Here is a 20,024-nt window from a genome sequence, read left to right on the forward strand (position 1 = left end):
CCTACATTTGTTTCATAGGTTCTGTTAACTTTATATCAAGGGATTTGTTTTCTACTTGGATGTTCCAGAACCCTTGGCTGCCACAGACAGTTGCTAGACAGATTTAAGAGGAAGCTGGGCATTTTTTATCTAAGCACCATCGTCTTTAGGCCTCGAATGCACAGGCCTAAGCAACATAGATGGGTTTCACTATCTTCAGAACCTTTGAGAACTTTATTTGTCACTTTGTCTACCTCTGGGTGTTATTCAGCTTTGCTTTGCTAGGGAAGTCTTGGGTCAGCGTTTCCCCAAGGGAAGCCAACGGCCCCTTGAGAAACAGGGAGCTCTGTGCTCTGACGGATGGAGAGAAATTGACCACAAAACCAGAATCTGTCAATGGTCTTGATTATGCCCCTTTCTCCAACAAGATCTCCCCAAATTCAATGTCTCAGCCACCGGCCCCCAGCTCTGCCTTAATATCCAATACAACAAATTCTCAATACAATAGAATTAAAACCCCTTTTGAACTTATTTTAATGAAATTTAACTTGGACATGCCACTTGCCTTTGCCTTAAAGTGAGTTAAATTCTCCATGCCCAGCACATAACACTACTTGAATCTTGATTTTAGGTGCAGAATCCCCTCCCCGCAAAGTCCTGGTCTTTGTGACTCTCACACCTTTCCTGCTTTTAGTAGGTATTGGTTGAAACATTTCAATTTTTATGTTAGCCACTGAAAGGCTTCCTGTGCATAAAAGCCAATTTGGGGGGATGCTTTATAGTTTAAGTAAAAGTGTTTAAAGTTTTTACTTAGAGTTTTCTTCCTTTTACTTTCTGAGTGGCTATTTGGGATACCAGAAAGAGTTCTAAGTTTGGAGTTGCCTGGGTGCAATTCCAGCTGTGTACTTCCTGTCTTCTGACCTTGGTGGGTGAGGTTCCATAGGAGCCTTATTTGTAGCTTGCTCTGCTTTCCTCATCATGTGGTCATGACGAGTGCATGGGACAATGTGTGTGAATGTACTTCATAAACTAGGGGGCTCTCCAAATGCCCTCTAACAGACTCCAAAGCTTCAACCGGTCTGCTCTGGGTGCATGGCCGGCCGTTGCATATGGAACTGGACAGAACATGAGGCATGACCTTTTCCTCAACTACTTTTAAGTGTCACTGTGTTTATAGCTCTATGATTTAGCACCACATAATAGGAAATAATTATTGCACTGCCCCCGAGAGTCTGGTGGAAGGACCAAATGCAGACAAGTGTTGAGTGGAGTCTATTTCCTAAATGATGTATGCGGGGCCATGGCAACTATGAGTAACCCAGCTATAAATGGGTCATGGCAAGGCATAAACATCACATGCTCCTCAGCCTAGACTTAGGGTAACATAGGCAGGTATTGGGTATATCACCCCTGCACCAGCCGATGTGAGCCTTTCCCAAAGTAGAAGTGGGGCTTCTATGTCTTTTTGTTTGGTGTCTGGTATACCTGGAGAATGACTTTTCAGCAGGGTGCCTTGCATTCCCCTTCAATCTCACAAATGTCCCCTATGGGAGAACAGGACACAGGAGAATAGCTGACAGCTGGTGTCTAGGCAGCACAGCAGTGTGGCCTGGGATACTGCCCAACACACTTGCATTCCAACAACCCGACAAACAAGTGAGCTTTCCAGCCTGAGCAATTTTAGCTCTGGATCCCTTCCCATTGTTCCTGTTTCTAAATTTGAGCCCTGACCCAGGTCTCTGGATTCCTGGATTCTTGTATTTCAGTAACATACAACCAATCTGAGTACACACAGAGTCCCACAAGGCCAAGGAGAGAAATACTAGTCCTCTGGGGGACTTTGCACTTCTGGAAGGACCCTCTGTGACCTTATCCATCAGCAGTGTCCTGTGTCCAAGGTTGTTGGGCCCTCTGGAATTTTACTGGGACCTGGGAGGGACAGGGGAGCTGGAGGGGGTGGGTGCAGGGTGGTCTGCAGAAAGTAACTGCAGTGACTCCTCAATTCCCTCTGCTACCTCCTGCCTGGCTCCTTCTACAAAGAAGACTCGGGTTCACTTTGTAGATTAAATGAGATAACAGTGTAAAGTCAGTGGTGGCATGCCTGGCACATAGCAGATATTCAAAACTGGCAACATCACCATCAGCTAGCTGTTCCTCCATCCTCACGCAGAGCACAGGCTGATGGCACTGTCCCAGCATCCCCCTCTTCAGCCAGGTTCCCAGGCTTCCCTTGGCTCACAGGCCCAGTGAGCAAATGGGAAGAGCACTGTTCCCTTAGGCCAGTATGGCATCAAGAATTCCATGCCTTTGTTTTTTTCTGAATAATACGGCCACCTCAGTGGTCCGGGCAAACTGGACAAAGGTTTCTCTATGTTTTCAAAACTGTCTCAAAGTCAAAGAGATCAACAAGCTGAAGCAATCACAAGGAACATCTTAGGGCTTTTAAACAGTTGCTGAAAAGTCATTGGGACTGGCTCATCCTAAATTTCTCAGTATAGCCATAAATTTACTCCCTGGGGTAGATGTGTGGTGGTGAAAGTCCATATCAAAGCTGTTATAGAAATGGTTCCCACTTCTGAGCTGCAGATGGTGCTTCACAGTCTGGTCACTTCTCGGAGAAAAATTACACCTCATAGAACATGCTTAAGTGACAATTTGCAATGAATCATCACCCCTCCCCTGCTGCTCAGAGAAGCTGACGGAATGTCTTGGCTTCAAGGGCAGCTTGTCTTGGCCTCTCACTTAGCCCAACACTGGCCATATGTCACCCAGGACAGTGGCCATAGTAATAAAATAGCTTGAGCACACACATAGCCATGATGGGGCTATGGCTGGGGCCTAGGGCAGACCTGACAGCACCATGGGGATGTAGCACATCAAATCAACACTCCTGATTTACTGCATCAGTAGCCCCTTGCTCATTCCTGCTGCCTCACATTGGAGAATGTGGATTTGGCTGTAACTCCAACTCCAGTTCTTGTCCTATTCTCACTTCTCCAGTGGTCCAACTCATCAGCCCTCAGGCCCCTGCTTTGTGTCAGGTGCTATGATAAGCAATGTAAAAATGAATAGGACATGTTCACACCCTTCAGAAGGTCACAGCCTAGTGGTGGGACAGCTATATCAGGAAAGCTATGAAGGAAAGAGATTGTGCATATGGGCAAATAATTACAATGCATCATGGAGGAGATCTTAGTCAAAAGTTATAAGCAAACAGGGAGAGGCCTGAAGGTTCTTGTCATGTTACAGAAGCAGCAACTGACCAGTAAACTCAGTGCAGGGTGTATGAGAGAAAGTTGTCAGAGACAGGCCCACATGGTGGGCTGGAAAGAGGCTGTGGAGTTGCTGTTTAATAAAATGCATTCCACTCGGAAATTCTGGACTGGGAAGGAGGTGGTATCTTGCTTCCTCTTGGTGACTGGCATGGAGTAAAAATTGAGTTTCTAAAAAAAAATGCTAGAGAAATATAAGAGTCTGTGCTGACTGCTGGTGATAATGTTTTTCAGTTCTGCAATCATTAATACTTTCTTTTCTTTCTAGTTTGAGAATCATCCAAGCCTTCCCTGTTAGTGGAGTGGAAGGAGCCTGAGTTAGGGCACCTGAGTTCAAATCCTAGCTTTTCTACTTACCAGCAATGCGACTTTGAGCTACTCACTTTGCTTTTTGAACCTCTATGTGTTTCACCTCAACAATGAGTATAACACAAACTACATCACAGCAATGCTGCCGAATGACACAATGGGCTTTGTAATACCTAAAGAAATACACAGGACAGCAAAGCTTTCTAAAAGACCTTCGCTGTAGAATGCTCCTCAGGGCTCAGTGGCCAAAACTGAATCCCATTCTGCCCTAGCTATAAGAGAGTCTGGGAAGACCAGTACCAAAGACTAGTATTTGGTGACCAGTCTTTGTACTAAAGAGCAAGGGAAAAGGGTACTGTGGGTGGACATGGAGAGAGCCATGCCACAGTGTCTGCCCCAGTAGGGGTAACCCGTTGGTGGAGTTTTCTTTCTTCAGCCATTTGTAATAAAGAAATGTGAGAATTCCATTTCTTACAAAAGGTTCAACCCATTCACATAAGGAATCACACACAATGAATAGACACCAAGTGAAAAGGGAAAACAAATGTGTAAATAATGTCCAATGATCCCTGATTATCAGAGCTTTTAAAAGAAATGGCATACTAATTAGCTATTGCTGCATAGCCAACCACCCTCAAATCCAATCACTTAGAACAAAAACATTTCTTATTCTGGCTCATATGTTTGGGGCTTGGCTGGTCTAGACTGAGATCACTTATGCATCTGTGGCAGCTGGGGGGGCTCTGGGCTAGATGGGGCTTGGTTGGGACACGCGTTAGCCAGGGTGGCTCTGCCCCACATGTTTCTTGTCCTTTTTCTGGGATTGGCAGGCAAACCTGGGCATACCCTGCACATGGAAATGGCAGAGGCACAAAACAATAAACAAAAACATGTGATACCTCTTGAGGCTTAGGCTCAGCACTGGCACAACATCACTCTGGATTCATTCTGTTGGCTGAACAAGTCACATGGCCAAACTCAAGAGATGAGGGATTATCCCCACCCACAATAGCAGGATACTAAAAAGTGTCATGGCCATGGGGCTGAATACAGGGAGGGGTGGAGAACTGGAGCCATGATTGCAAATTGATCACATGCACCGAATGTCTTGCAAGTCATAAAAATAAGGTGAGCATCATACTCTAATCCTTCAGAAGGATGCCGTCCTCATTTAGTTGGGAATTACCTAAATCAATAGAGCCAGAGTTCATGTTCACACTTTTTACTCATAGTTCATTTTACATTCATGAAATTGAGACATGAAATGTCCAAGTTTGATTTTGACTTGTACCTATCATACTGATTTACAAGCTGCCCCTAAAAATATCTCATGAAAATTAAAGTAATGCTCCCTTTGGATTCTCTTTTGCAGGTCTGATGTGAAGAATTGAAGAGGAAGACAATGGATTATAATGAAAATAGCTCACTAAAAATTTTATATATTTGTATGAAGATTATGAACCTCCTGAATGCCTGAGACTCTAGCAGAAATGTCCTGTTTGTACATTTATATCTCTTCCTTCTAGTGGCTGCCCTTCTTACTTTAATTTATCTTCATGTTTGGCACCTTGCAGAACAGGTAGTTCAAGAATTCACATCTTGGAAGGTGTAGTTTTGAGAAGGGATATGATTTTATGAAGAGGGATATGGCAATATGCATAAAAGTGATTTTGGAAGCTCTCTAAGCTACTTCCCGCACTATTTTGGTCATTATTTGGAATGTATTTTAGCTCTTCACCTTCTAAATTATGTCAATAATCTTTTTATGAGTTCAAATAAATATGCAAGTAAATGTAAAATATGAATCAAGACTAAATTAATTTTTATATCTTTAGAGAGCTACATATTCCCCCACATGGAGAGAAATAAAATATCAGAGCCAAACAAACCTCACATTGCCTAAGGGGGCTGCTCACTCTGAATTATTGGGTACTATAGGTAAAACTAGAGCTGATCAATCACTGCAAATGAAGTTAACTATTGCCTGAGGAACCGGGCATCATTGATATTCCTCCTCCAAGGATAACCTTTATGGTGACTGCATTTTAATGCCATAGAGGCTCAGAAATTCCCTCTGCCCAGATGGGATATAGAGTTCATCACAAGGTACAATAAAATAAAGCTGAGGGATTAGAACAAAAGAGACAGATCATACCTTAGTTGTCCTAAGAAAAATGAACCGTGTCTTCTGCTGCTAAAATGGAGAGTCTCTATTAAACTTAGTCAATGGCCAACATGGTCATTAACCAAAAGGAATCACCCATGCTCCTCTAGAGTCTTCTGATCTTCTCAGATAACCAGGCAACTTCACATGATGAAGATTTGAGGGACTAGGTTCTCAGGATCACAGTATTTTAAACACAAGTGTGTCCCCTACCTGGTATACAAAGACCCCAACACTATGACTTTTATCCTTTACTCAGTGACTGCCATTAAAATAAATCAGATGTACTTCTAAATATCCCAAGCAACAATGAGTCTTTAGCTTTTCTATTTCACAAAGAGCAGCTTGCCAAAGCAGGACTATCTATCACTGCACACATGTGACTGACTGCAAATTCAGTGGTGCCTGAAAGGTTCAGGTTTTTCTGAACAGCCACTCATCCAGTCATGGGTTTCAGACATCCCGCTGGGATGTGGTTTAGCCTGGTGATCAAAATCTAATAAGATGTGCAGGGCGGGGAATATCATCAATCAGAACCAAATATGCCAGCCTGATCATCTATCAGCAGAACAGGTTCTAAATACTAGAACATTGGTTGCCTTGGGCCATTCTGTGCCTTCCTGACGAGGGGCGCTGGGCAGGATTACAAAATTTACCTCGGTGTTCCCTTTGTTTATATATAAATAAATCCATGTTCAGTTTCAAAATTAAATTCTGGTTTAATGTTATAAAAACTGTCCTCATATTTTAATGCAGTCTCCCAAGTAAGATTTCCAGCATAATACAGACCAGAATAATTAGACAAATCAAATGGACTTTTGAGAATTTTGTATTTAATATGCATTTTTTGTTGTCATTAAGGCTCAAATTTACTGTGTATGGGATTTAACAAGTTCTATAGCCCATCATTTGTTGGACAATACATATCATGTATGAAAAGACAGTTTATTTTTAATGAAGTCATAATTCTAAAAATTCATATTTCATGCGAAACGGCTCTTTAAAAACCCATACATCATGTTGAAACAGCCTGACTTTTCTTTAGGTTTGTAAACAACCAATTATTATGTAACTTTTCTTTGAAGGAAAACAAGGTACAAGTAGTTGAAGGTTGATTAGCGGAGAGACAGAGTAAACTATAAACAACACTGCTTTGAGTATTTACAGTAAAGCATAAGATACAACAACCAGTTTATAACAGATATGCTGTAACCGGTACCAACTTAAGACATTCCACTGACAGGTGAGGATCTGAATACAATACAACAATCATTCCACCCACACTGCCTGGCCGCCTTCTCCGTGGCAGGCTGTGTGCTAAGTGCTGGGAGGAAAACAGCACATTTAGCCAGGCAATCACCTTCCTTCAAACACTCCCACCTTCCCTCTTCACTTCTCCCACCATCTCCTCCTCCCCAGCATGGGATTTTTCTATGTTGTTCTTGAGGTACCGATGAAAGAAGGCCCCACAGGGTTCAGAAGTGCATGGGGCACGTGAAAAGTTTCTCCTTTTGGAGCAGAGGCCATCTGGAACAAGCAAGATTCTCCAGAATTTCTCAACCACTCATATTTTATGATCCTGATATTTCAAGAGCACAGATCGGAAGGTTTAGCTTTCCTCTTTCTGAGTAGGTGAATGATACAGGAGAGTTTTAAAAGTTATACCCAGGGCATGGAGAATAATAATTATCTAAATGCATCTCTCATTTTTCACTAGAGCAGTCAGAGTTTATAAAAGGTCTCCCATTATGATTAAGTCCATATAAGGGCCACCACTAATTAAAAAGTTCCATCCTGTGAAACCCCCTCTCCTCCATTCTTGGACTGATGTAGAACTAGTGTCCTTTCCCCAAGATAAAAATAGGAAAGTTTATGGGGAAGAAAACAGGACTCATTGGATTCAAGGACTACAGGTTGATCAATTAAAAGTAGTTCTCTTTGAAGGCCTGTGGCATTATCTCATTGCTTTGCAACCTTGAAATAGAAATGGGGTGGGGGGGAATGGGAGGGAGGTGGGGAGGGCTGGGGGGTTGGGCTGGGGTGGGGGGAAAGGCAGAAAACTGTACTTGAACAACAATAAAAAATAATAAAAAAAAGAAACTGCCTTTAATTTGGTAATTAATACACCTTGGAATTTTTAACTTGATGCTTAATATTTGTATCAGTGTGGCCCACAGACAGTTCTTTGATTCACAGGCCATTAATCAAAAGTCTGTGCTTCTCCAAAGGTGAGGATTTATTGTCATGACATTCAGACACGATCATGTGTTCAATCAACAAGTCATGCTTAGAACAACCAGTAAGGATAATGTGACCTGCCAGCATGTCACTAGGCAAAGAAAACCCTCAGAGTTCATAGGGTGAGTTTCTTTTTTCTCTAAGCAAATAGTTAAACCTGCTTAGATCCCACACTGAAGGCAAATCACACTATCAAAAAATATGCAGATTATAAAAGAGGGGATTCATCTATAAAATAAGATTACAGTTTTAAAAACACCATCACTGAAAGGTATTGTTCAGAGGAAGAAAAACAACCTCAATTAAGCAATCATTTTCATATTCTTGGCCCCATATCTTTCAACCCCAATGCTTTTTTATTACGGGAGAAAAATAACTCCCATAACATTTGACTTCTCTGCAAATTAATTTAGTGCCACCACTGACTACGAGAGACCATGCTATCAAGAGACCAAGGCTCTCTTTTTTTTGACCAGCCCTTCCTTGGTTCAGTGAGGATATATTCAACATGCATATTCCAGAAGGAAAGGGGATTTTCTCCTTGGGCTTCAGATGCCTGCAGAGGAGCTGCAAAGCAAAGGCAGGTCTGCACTCTAAACTTTAATTTTCAAATCTGATCGCAAGTTGGGCAGAGTGATCGGGAGGAGGTACAGGCATGATTTTACCCTGTTTGCAGGTTGCTTCTATTCTTTAGACATACAGAATGAAGACTCTAGGCTTCTCTGGAAACTATTCCTGCTCCTTAACTTTGCTCACTAGACAATAGAGGGTCCTGGAGGAATTTCTGTTCAGAGGCATTTTGGAACAGACCAACCTTCAGTCCAATTGCCCACACCAGCCACAGTGCTTTACAGTTAAAGGCAGGATTCAGGCAAAAAAAAAAAAAGGGGTGTGGGGGGAGGTTTTATGCTTTATTTATAGTTTTGTTTTGCTTTGTTTTACTCTTTGTCTTCTGGTCCCGGCCAAACACAGAAAGATTTTTGGGCTTAGGCACTCCTCACTTTCCTCACCTAGCCAGAACTGAGTTTTTCTGCAATCATTGGGATGGACACTTGAAGAAGACAAGGGTTACATCTCAATGTCTAGGGGGCTGGATGCCCAGCAGGGCATGGGTGTTCCTATACAGTATTGGAAATTAGGCCTTGGTAAGTGTCCTAAAATAATATGGGTGAATCCAACTTTAGAATTTCTTTAAAATGGTACATTGTATTTATTTATTTTTGCAGGCAAGGAAATGGACATTGTTCTTTCTAGTGCCTAAATATTACCTGTACATAGACCAAGATCCCTTAAACCTTAAAAAAACAAACAAAAACAAAAATACCCCACCCCAAACTTATTTTTTCCCCCAAATCTAGTCAATGATGACTAAGAAAGGAGAGGGTGGAACCCCATCTGGAGCCCGGACAAATCATGCACACATAGCATGGGGTATTTGGAAGGAGGAAATACCCAGGAGAGATGTCCCTAATGAGACCCACTGGGCTCCAAACTCTGTAGTTAGATCCTAGTCAACTGCTGGGACCCCCAACCCATAGACTTAACATTTTGGCCCTATCTTACTTATTGCTTGCTTATTTCCCTAGACTTTTCCCAGCATGTTTTATTTAGCAGGTTGGGAAAGGAACCACCCTCCCCATGTTGCTCTGGAACCTTTCTGTCTGGATAACTGGACTCTGGCTGTAGATATACCAAACTGACTGTGCCTTAATTTCCTTGGAGAGTGTGTTTCCACCAGAGGCTTTACCACTATCTGCTACCCTGGAATCATTCGTTCCATTTGGCCCTGGTTATAAAGGATAATGCCTATTGCTGGCTGGAAAATAAACTGTGGGAATTGGCATGTTTTTCAACAAGAGGTCATAGAGAACAGCACTGGCAATGGCCCATTGTATCCCCCAGAACTTTCGTTTAAAGGCCAAATAGAGGCAATGATCTCTAGCAGATGCACCATTAGGCAAGACCTACATCTGAAAGCTTTGTTGATTCAGACACTCAGTAATTAAGTTGTGGGCCAGTGAGCACATTATCTGCAATCAAACATGTCCCTGATCAGTGATTAGACAGGCAAACATGTGACCTCATTGTCTCCGCAGAAGGATGGTTATGTAACCATCTCTTGGCCTCAAACATCATGGTTATTTGCCAACTTTTGATCCCAGTAAATATTTAAGCTGAAATCACTTGCTGTGCTTCTGGGAATTAGATTTTTAGGACAAGTGATTCTTCCTTGGGAGGCTTGATGCATTTGACCTAATTATTGATGTGCTGGGAACTCTACAGAGACCCAGACACAAGGTGGGTGGGTCCATGAGAGGTAGGAGCTGCAAAAAATGTCTGAGTGGCAACTCTGGATCACATGAGTTTACCCAAACAGAGACATGTCAAAGAATGTCTGTTTTTAAACTTCAGAGCTTTCTTGCTGCATAAAACTTGGTAAAGAGAAAGGTGTGTAGGAGGAAATGAGAGAGAGAGAGAGAGACAGAATGACAAAGAGAAAATGAGGGGGAGAGAGGGGAAGGGAGAGAGAGAAAGTACATTTGCTCCTAGAGCCTGTGGGGTCACTAAAGAAGATTCTGTGGCTTCTCTGTGTTCTGGCTGAGCAGGGTAAGCCTATCTGTTTCATGCATAATCAAACACTCATCATCTATTTTCTCCTGAAGGATAAGGAGGATGCATGAGGGCTGTGGCCTGGCCATGCAAGGATGAAAAGATAATCTGGCTTGGGGTGACCTGAGTCATCTAAATGTCACATAGTCTTGATGCACATGTGACCTGGAACTGCGCTGGGTGACTCAGGCACCAGCCCTTTCTTAATCCTTTATTTGCTCTCCTTACTCCTGTGAGATTAACATAGTCACAGCCCACAGAACAGCTCAGCAGCCTTCCCCTCCAGCACCATAGTTCTGCATGCAGTTAAGAGCTTGGTCTCTGAATTCAGACTGAGCTGCATCTAAATCCCGGCTGCTCTGTTAGAAAGATGAACAATCACTTAAAATGCTGTATGTGCTTTTAAAACTAAACCTACAGCCAAATCAATAGGCAAGGAGCCTCGATCCAGCATGGGGCCCGACATTATTGGAGGAGAGAATACTGCATTGTGGAGTCTCTTCACCCAGACACCTTCAATACTGAGTTTTGATGAGTATGTTTGAGGGTCCTACTTGAAAAGTATATGGAGAGCGAGGCAAAAATTACCAACAATGATTTAAAATAAATCTATATATCACTAATTTATCACTAATTTAAATCACTAATTTAAACCATGATTAAAATAATTTTGACTTTATTTAAATCTCACATAATCCAGATTTCTCTATCTAAGTCAGAAGTAATGATTTAGGCAAATGTCCAGATAGTAAGTACATTAATAAGTTGGTCTTTTTTTTTTTTTTGGTTTGCTTCTGTTTTCCTTTCTTTTCCCAGCAGCAGACTCTGAGACAAGGATTCAAATAAAGGTAGCTCGTTTGGGCAGAGAAGGAAACAGCAGCATAGGACTGGGGAGGAGAGATAAAGGCAGGATGGCAGAGATTGTGAAGTAGTGACCACTATGAGTAACTGGAGTTCAGTCCCACAGAGGAAACTCTGGGAGTCTGAAGAGAACACATGCCCCAGCGTGACCCCAGCTCCATCAAGGGAGCTGGGGTATTTATGCACCAACTCCCCTCCATCGTTGATTGAGGGCTGCCTGCTGCACCATCAGGCAAAGTGTACTTTGCAGGGAAGGCACCCCCAACCCCAACGAAGGAATGCAGGGACTGGCAGATTGGAAGCTGGCTCAGTGTGCTGAAGTATAGGAGCCAAGAGAATATGGATGAGGCACAGAGCCATCACAGCTTCTGTGCACAAATGGCCTAAAAAATAAATAAATAAAGTTCTTATTGTAGTAGATCACAGACAAGTTTTTCCCTGAAGATGTGGCTGGTTAAATATGCATTTTTACTTTAATTGACGAAGTGAATCATCCTTACTATTTTCCCACTAAAAATAAGTGAAGGGCAAAACATTTGGATTTGGAAGTGATATCCTTTTTTTCCCCCTACAAGGGTACCCATTTTGAAACAGGGTTGGTGATGAAAATAATTTAACAAACAGAAATTCATACGATGTTCTATGTCAATAAATTTCACAAATATTCCCCCCTCCTGCACATTTTCCAAATTACATTTTCATCATAATGACATAGAGATAAAGCCAGGGAGGCATATATCTATCTATACTAAATAAATATATATCTATATAAATAAATGTATACATATATCTACATAAATATAGATAATACTACATGATTAATATTACTTGCACTCCATATATAATTAGTGTACAAGATTATTATCACTGTGAAGGCTTGTCTTCATTTTAAAATAGGTGTGCCCCTAGGAAACCAGTTAATCAGATCCAGATATCTCTTTTCTTAAAAGCAGCATGTTTTCATCTATTAGGATTTTTTAAAAGCTGCAATGAAACTTCTTCATGGTTAAACCCTATGGCCCAAAAGCACTCTAGACTTTCTGTCACTGTTGTTTTTTATATGTCATTGCAAAACTGTACATGACTTGGGGCTTAGGTAACAGTTCAATAAGAAAGCATCCTTGAAAAAATTGATAAAAAGAGTGAAAGAGAAAGAGGACTTAAAGATAATGTGTAATCAATATCAATGATTTGGTAGATTGCTAGGTAGGCTCCGCAGTGAAAATGGAAAATGAGGTAATTGCATCAAGAAAGAATAGCAAATGGAAGCATCAGCAATGGAAATGTGGTTGAATAGATAGATCATTATATGCTCTCCTGAGAAGCCCTGAGATTGAAGGGTGGCAAGCAAGTCTTTTCCTTTGATTGGCTTCTGCACCATGATGACTTGGGGGTGATGAGAGCACAGAAAAGGTACAAGGCAGTTTCTCCACTGTAAAATGTAAAAAAAGTGCCTTGAAAGTAGCAGAGAGAGCTAGGTGTCCCCCAATATTCATTCTTCCCCCCTTTCCTGAGTAATAAAACTTCTAAATTTTAACCAGCTTTACATCCACTCCTTTTGCTGCTAATGGTGGCCCAGTAGGTAAATTCTAGCTAAGGTTCATTAAGCAAAAGCAGTGTTTATGATTCCTGCTAAGTATCCCTGAAGGCAGAGGTCAGCTACTTCTTTCTCCCATTTTTCCTCTTTCCTTCTAGCTGCAATGCAGATGTAATGGTTGCAGCAGGAGTTGCTATTTTGGAACATGAGGTGAAAGCTGTGTGTTGCTAAGAGCCTATGTTCATATAGAACCACCACACTATAACTTGGGCTGCCTACATTTCTGAGGGAGGAAAACAAAACCGCTCTCCTGTACTTTGGGGGTTTTGTTACTCACGGCTGAACCTTACATTGACTAATATAAAGGCTATTCTTCCACAGAAGTAAATATGGGATCCTGTGAGTTATTTGTTGGAATAGATTTTCATTTCTGACCAACAACTGTACTCACTTCTTATATTTAAAGGTTCAGTCACTCTGCATCTTCTGGCTTTCCCTCACAGAAAGGACAGATACTTACCTCCATGCAGAGATAGAGCTTGGGCACATTAATTAAAGCAGGCCATTGGAGTATGGGAAGAGGAGCAGTGGACAGTTGAAATTTACTTAGAATTGATTCCAGATTGACAGTAGTGGCCTTCCCACTTAAATAGAAGCAGCGCCTGAGGCAAGACACAAGTCACTATTGAGCAGTGGTATGCTGGTGTCCTAAGCAAACTTTTCTATGGCATGATTTGTTGATAGTTCTGTCATATTCACTCCTTTCTCTCCAAGCTTCTTTTCAAGCCTGTTTCTCTAGCACTCCCACTGAATATGTGAACTATCCAAAATCTACTGCTTGCGGTCATAAACCTTGGCACATATAGGAATGCTATCGGGGTATGAGTTGCAACAAATAGCCTTAGGAAAATAGGAGCTATCTGGAATGAGTTATTTGTTCTAGTTGGGGCTGAAGGCAGTGTTAAGGGGAGCATTCTGGGAGCCACTGATAAATCAGAAAATTAAATAAAATAATCATCTATAATCAGCCAGAATAATATACTCTTGGAAGACTCATTGCTCCTTGGACTGCTACATCTCCTTGGCAGGGCCATGAGTGAAATCCTCACTCATGAGGTGGATCATGTCTCCTGGAAGGAAAGAAATGGCAAGCAGCCACTTCCTTCACCTTCCCCCAACACACATGCCATCACCATTATCTGCCTTAAGACCACTAGGACTAATGTCATGGTGTCTTAAACTCCATTCATCACAAGAAGCATAGCCCACCATGTCATCCTTATCTGTGCTTCAATTCCACATGGCTCTGCATAGCTCCTATTCAGTTCCTACTTCCCAGTTCTCCCTAACTCCTTTGAACTGCTTTCTGCACCCGTAGTTGGTAATGGGCTCCCTACTATCAATATATTAGGAATATCAAAGAGTGACAGAGGCCAGGGATCTCTGCTTCACCACCAGAAGCAAGATGTTCATGCTTACCAGAGTGGGAATCAGAAGATTCTGAGCCACAGGGATCTTTAGCTGTAATGGATTGATCATGGGATCGCCAAGTCCGAAGATCCTAGGAAGTCTATTAAGGCCATATTTGACCTTTACAACAACAACAACAACAACAACAAACAACGAAACTCCCTATCTTGTTAACAGAGGTTTGACATGTGCCCAAAGATTAAAAAAAACTGAGTTCAGGCTTCTCACCCACTTTTAAAACCTGAGTCACCCTACTCCCAGACTGTTGGGGACTGCTCTGTGTGGTTTTGGAGATTGCAGCCCTGTGAGAGCAGGCTCTGAAAGGGGCTAGTAAGTCTCCCTGGAAAACCAGGTAATGCAGGTGCAGGTGGCAGACATGACCTGACTCTAACACAGAGGGTTCCCATGGGGATCAGGCCTGATAAATACATTGTATCCTTTGAAGCTTGCTATGCTTTGCTTTGTATGGCTCTGTTGATATAAACTGGATGTTTAAGTTCAAGGCATAAGGAGTAAACTCCTTATCTCATGAAACACGTCTTAAAGACCCTCTGGTGTCAGCATGACTAACAGACCCTGACCTATGACAAATCTCTGTGTTCCTTCAATTGTTATCTACAGATAATACCTGTTTTTGTATGACTATAGCCATTTGACACTGATTGATGAGCTATGCGTGTGTGCTGTATACACCTATACATACCATTCCCAATAAAAGCCATTTGGGAGAAGGGCTTGGGGCATTCCCCACTAGAGGGAATCGCCACTCCTTTTCCTGCCAGAACAGCAAGATTGTGTCCGGGATGACTTGTTTCTCATCCGCAGCAGACAAGAGGAATTCTGGAGGACAGAGTTCCTCCCACACCAGACGAAAGTCCCTTGAATGAAGGGGAGGCTGTGTGATCCAAGAAAGGACCCTGCAAAGGCTTCCCCCAAATACATCCTGGATCTTCCTTCTAGCTCTCATCAGAGAGACTCCTTTATTTATCACAATAAAGTGCACTGGGAAAAGGGAAATATGTACATCTATTGGGGATTGTTGGACACTGGCTCTTTAATAACACTAGTTCTGAGGACCCTGAAAATTACCGTGGCCCATTAGTCAGATTGGTCAGATGATTAATGAAGATTAGACAGCAATTCACTTCATGGTAAGGCCTGTGGAAAATGAACCCATCCCCAGGTTGTTTCCTCAGTTCCTCAGTATTGATGAAATGTGTTCTCAGAAACTTGCTACTGCAGATTGTATTTTCCAAAGATGGCTGCAATGATGTCATGATCCCAATGGTGTTCTAAAAGGCAACCTTGTGACTCCCCCAGTGAGAGGTAGAGTGATTCCCCACCCCTTGAATCTGGAGGGCTCTGTGACTGCTTTGATCAACAGAATATGGCAAAGCGATACTGTGCCAATTTTAAGTGTAACCCTTAACTAGCTGGGCACTTCCTGTCTCTTGAAAAGCACCTGCCTAATAAGAAGAGCAACTACCTTGAGATCACCTTGCTGTGAGAAGCCCATGCCAGTATGAGATGCTACATAGAGAAAGACAGAGGCAAGCTGATTTGACCAATTGGTTTGACAATGAGGACTGGCTTTCCCATATAGCTGATATACCTTTTCCATAACCTGGATGAGCTAAAGCTGCAGCTGCAGTTCCAAGTTTTTGATGAAAATATAGTTAAAGCATGTGATGATATAAAAGTAGTGCTTTATAAATAATACCATAGTGACAAATACCTAAAAGTATTTGCTAAAGTTTCCTAAGTATAAAGGCTAAATGAGATGCCTGTTAGAGAAACAACAAGTAAATTTAATAGTTGTGTTGTAAGTCATAGCAATGTCTTCACAGTATACTTTTAAAAATGGAGAAAGTAAATGATGCAAAGAGTAGATGGCAACTGATGTCTCAAATCATATAGTTCTAAATCTAAATCTTGGTTTTCAACAAAATTGAAATACCTATGAGCTGGGTGCCAAAACATCATTAAAAACAACTTTTATCAATAGATCACTAACATTTAACTTGTAAAGATTTCAACAAATTGAGTGATACAGTATATATAGCAACACTCCTCCATTCCTACATACTTCTTTTTGTGAGTAAGGTTTCTCAGTACTTAATTTATAACAATGAAAAAATAGGAATAAATTGTTGAATGGTTGCTGGACCTTGTGTCATTTTAGCAATAAGTCATATTCATGCATGGGTACATGAACTAATTTTTAAAAATCAACCCCATTCATATTACTAAGAAATTCTGTGAGAAGCCCGTGCCAATATCAGCTGCTACATGGAGACAGTGTGAAATTACTAAGAAATTTCAACTAAAATTTGTTTTTTATGTTTAATGATTATTTATCAGTATTTATATTTTAATGTTGTTTTTTGTGTAGAAATAATAACTGTAATAATTCAATCCATACAATATATTTAACAGTTGGGGGTGAAATTTAAAATCCTAGTGTACATATGTGTGTGTGTATATATATGTGTGTATATATATATATTTACTGAGAAGAATGATAGAATATAAAATAAACTTGTAAAAATTACATATTTGTTAGTCCAAAATCCTATATGGAAGTTAAAGTTCAATCAGAAAAAAGAAAAGATGTAAAGTTTATTAATGTTAAGTAGGAGCTTATTTATATATTCTTTAAATATTAATACATAAAATGTATTTAAAGGGATCAAGTCATGATATAGTATTTTTTGATTGTCTAGACTTAAGAAGGTGATGGAGAAAATGATAATAATAGAGATTAAACTTAAAAGTGGCTTGTACCTGTAGCTGTTATATTGTTAATAGAACAAAACTTTGACGTAATATCTTTCTAATATTTGAAAACTTATCTGATTTAGTAAAACAGTTGCTCATGTCATTGATGAATAAATGAAGTTCCATCATATGTCTTCATTTCTTTTACTTGTTAATGCAAACAAAATTATCATCTAATATCCATATCTGAACTACATGCGTTAGTTAATGGCTCACGCAACTTCTTGGTTGAAGTAATAGTAATCAAGCCTTTATTTGTAGTCTGGTATTTGTCAAATGATGGTTGAACTACAACAATAGGTTGATCAAAAGAAATTACATAAAGCACCAACCTTTGAGAATTTGTTGCCTATATGGAATTTATAATAAAGGACGTTGTATACCTTATTATTCATTGTAAATTGTGTGCTAAACATCTTTTATGTCAGTACAATTGATAATAAATACTTTTTCTTTAGAGAGCTGGTTGGTAAACATTTACCAGCATACCTCTGCAGCCAGCCAAGGTGGGGCTGAAGACAATGGGAACATGGAATGAGTAACACAGGAGGAACGTTGTAAATTCCTCATCATCAGTTGCACAAACGAACAAGGACCATAGCCTCTACTCATATTCTTTTTCTCACCGTATCGTGTACATATTTACACATTTTAAGTTATTGGCCTTTCTTTCCTCTTTCTTTACCTCACTATTGCACATAGATTGTGTTGGACCTTAACAAGTGATGATGACAGTAATAGATCTCCTTCAGCTAGAAGAAGTGACTGATGAAATATGGGGTTTTTTTGGGGGGGGAATAGAGTAGTTTCCAGTATTTGAAGTGGGGGCATTATACATGTATATATTTTAAAAAATATATTTTTAGACATATGAGAAGATGCATTTTCAGGGATGTTTGATACCCAAAGGGCTGGAGAGCTCCACCTTGCACCCTTTCCTATGTCTGGAGAATGGCCCACAGTGTAAGTCTTGGAGGGAAGAACAGTCCTGCCTCCTACCAAGGCAACTAAAATATGTGCTTTTCCCAACCCTTGGTGACTGAAATTTTTATGCATATTATCTAAACTGAGAAAAATTGAATCCTTCCACTTGGGATTCTGGATTTGGAGACAGAAATATGAAACAGTTTAGAATTCTTTGCAGCTACGGTAGCCAGCCTCCAGAGGTGACAGAGTTGTGGGCGGCACCTGCGGTTCAAAGGTTGCTTCTTTAATCAACTCTTCCTGTGATGTAATTTTAGCAGTGAATTGAACTGCCTGGCTTCTTTTGTTTTCTGCTCATTTTCAGAGCTGATTCTCTAGCCTTCCTGTTAATTCTCTGAGCTGTTTCATAAATTATTGCAATAAATTCATTTTCTACTTAAGGTAAGTAGAGTTGCTTTCTGTTCTTGGAGTTAATAAAACATTCCCAGAAGGAAGCCTTTTAAAGGATCATGCTGTGATTCTAGAACTCAGGAATTTCCTAATGAGACCCCTGGTTAGGAGCTAAAAATCTGTTGCTGGGAGATTAAGACCATAAAGGCTGTGGATGCGCCAGCTGCTTAGCATAACATCCATGGGAAAAAACCAAGAAAACTGCTCAAAAGTCCCTACTGTTCTCATAGGCCTATTACAGGACAAAATTGTCTTGATGATATTTAAGCCTTTGTTCCAAACCATGCCTTTCATTTGACTTATTTTTTGCAATAGTCATAGTTCTGTATCATATTTATACAACAAGCCTGTCCAGGAATCATAATTTCTAACACCCACCAGGATTTCCATTTATTATCTTTGAGGACTTTGTAGAAAGGAATCTAATCCAAGTTGTCACCATCACAACTCATCTTTGGAAAGTCAACAGTTAGGTTAAATGTTCCAGGAATAAATTGACCACCAAAACTCGACAGATTTTTCATCTCTGGACTTGTGGTTTGTGTTCAACAAAGTTAATGTCACTAAAATTGTTTATCAATGGGATAATAGCTCAAAACGTACCTTGGCAGATATATTACTTTTATATGGCTACCTTTAAAAATTACTACAAATTTAGCAGTTTAAAACAATACAAATTTATCATTTCATAGTTCTGTATTTTAGAAATCTGGGTAAGCTCTCCTTGCTCTTCTCTTCCAGGTCTCACAAGGCTGAAATTAAGGTGTCGGCTGGCCTGAGCTCTTTTTTTCAGGGATTCCGGAGAAGAATCCCTTTCGGAGCTCATTCAGGTTGTTGGCAGAATGCAGTTCCTTGTAGTTACTAGGGTCCCAGGCCCTTGCTGGCTGTGGCCATCACTCATTGTGCTGCCTCCTCTGTCTTCATTCCCATGCTACTGTGCAGAGTACTTCTGCTTTGAGTCTGACTTTCCCTTTGCAGCATCGTCTGCCTCCAGCCAAAGAAGGTTCTCTGCTTTTAAGGACTCATATGTTAAGATGGAACCACCCAGAAAATCCAGCATAATCTCCCTATAAGACCTATAGCATTAATTACATCAGCAAAGCCTCTTTTGCCATTTAACAGATTTACAGGTTCCAGGGATTAGGGCATAGATATCTTTGGGGCAACATTCTGTGTACCACAGCAGTCCTGTCAGTCTTAGCCAAGGACTCCAAAGACCAGATTTCCTACCACTTTTATTAAGCTCTAGCTATGTGGGTTTCCAGGGGTACCTAGAAGACACTAATCATTTTAATTGACAGATTCTCAGGAAATTGTATGGTGGTATGGACTGAATGTTTGTGTTCCCCCAAAGTTCATATGTTGAAGCCCCCAAGTCTCCAATGTGAGGGTGTTAAGAGGTGAGGCCTTTAGGAGGTAATTTGGTTTAGAT

The 20,024-nt window shown here is 40.8% G+C and overlaps 1 protein-coding gene across 1 annotated transcript in view; it reads left to right on the plus strand.

The window, feature by feature from the left end:
- Positions 1 to 5,365, plus strand: part of SMPX (small muscle protein X-linked) — a 45,242-nt gene extending 39,877 nt beyond the window's left edge. The window contains exon 5 of the mRNA XM_024569937.4: positions 4,933 to 5,365. The gene's annotated coding sequence lies outside the window, so the exon portion shown is untranslated. The remainder of the gene's footprint in view (positions 1 to 4,932) is intronic.
- Positions 5,366 to 20,024: the final 14,659 nt, after the last annotated feature.

The sequence above is a fragment of the Desmodus rotundus genome, chromosome X (assembly GCF_022682495.2).
Source record: "Desmodus rotundus isolate HL8 chromosome X, HLdesRot8A.1, whole genome shotgun sequence".
Classification (NCBI taxonomy): domain Eukaryota; kingdom Metazoa; phylum Chordata; class Mammalia; order Chiroptera; family Phyllostomidae; genus Desmodus; species Desmodus rotundus.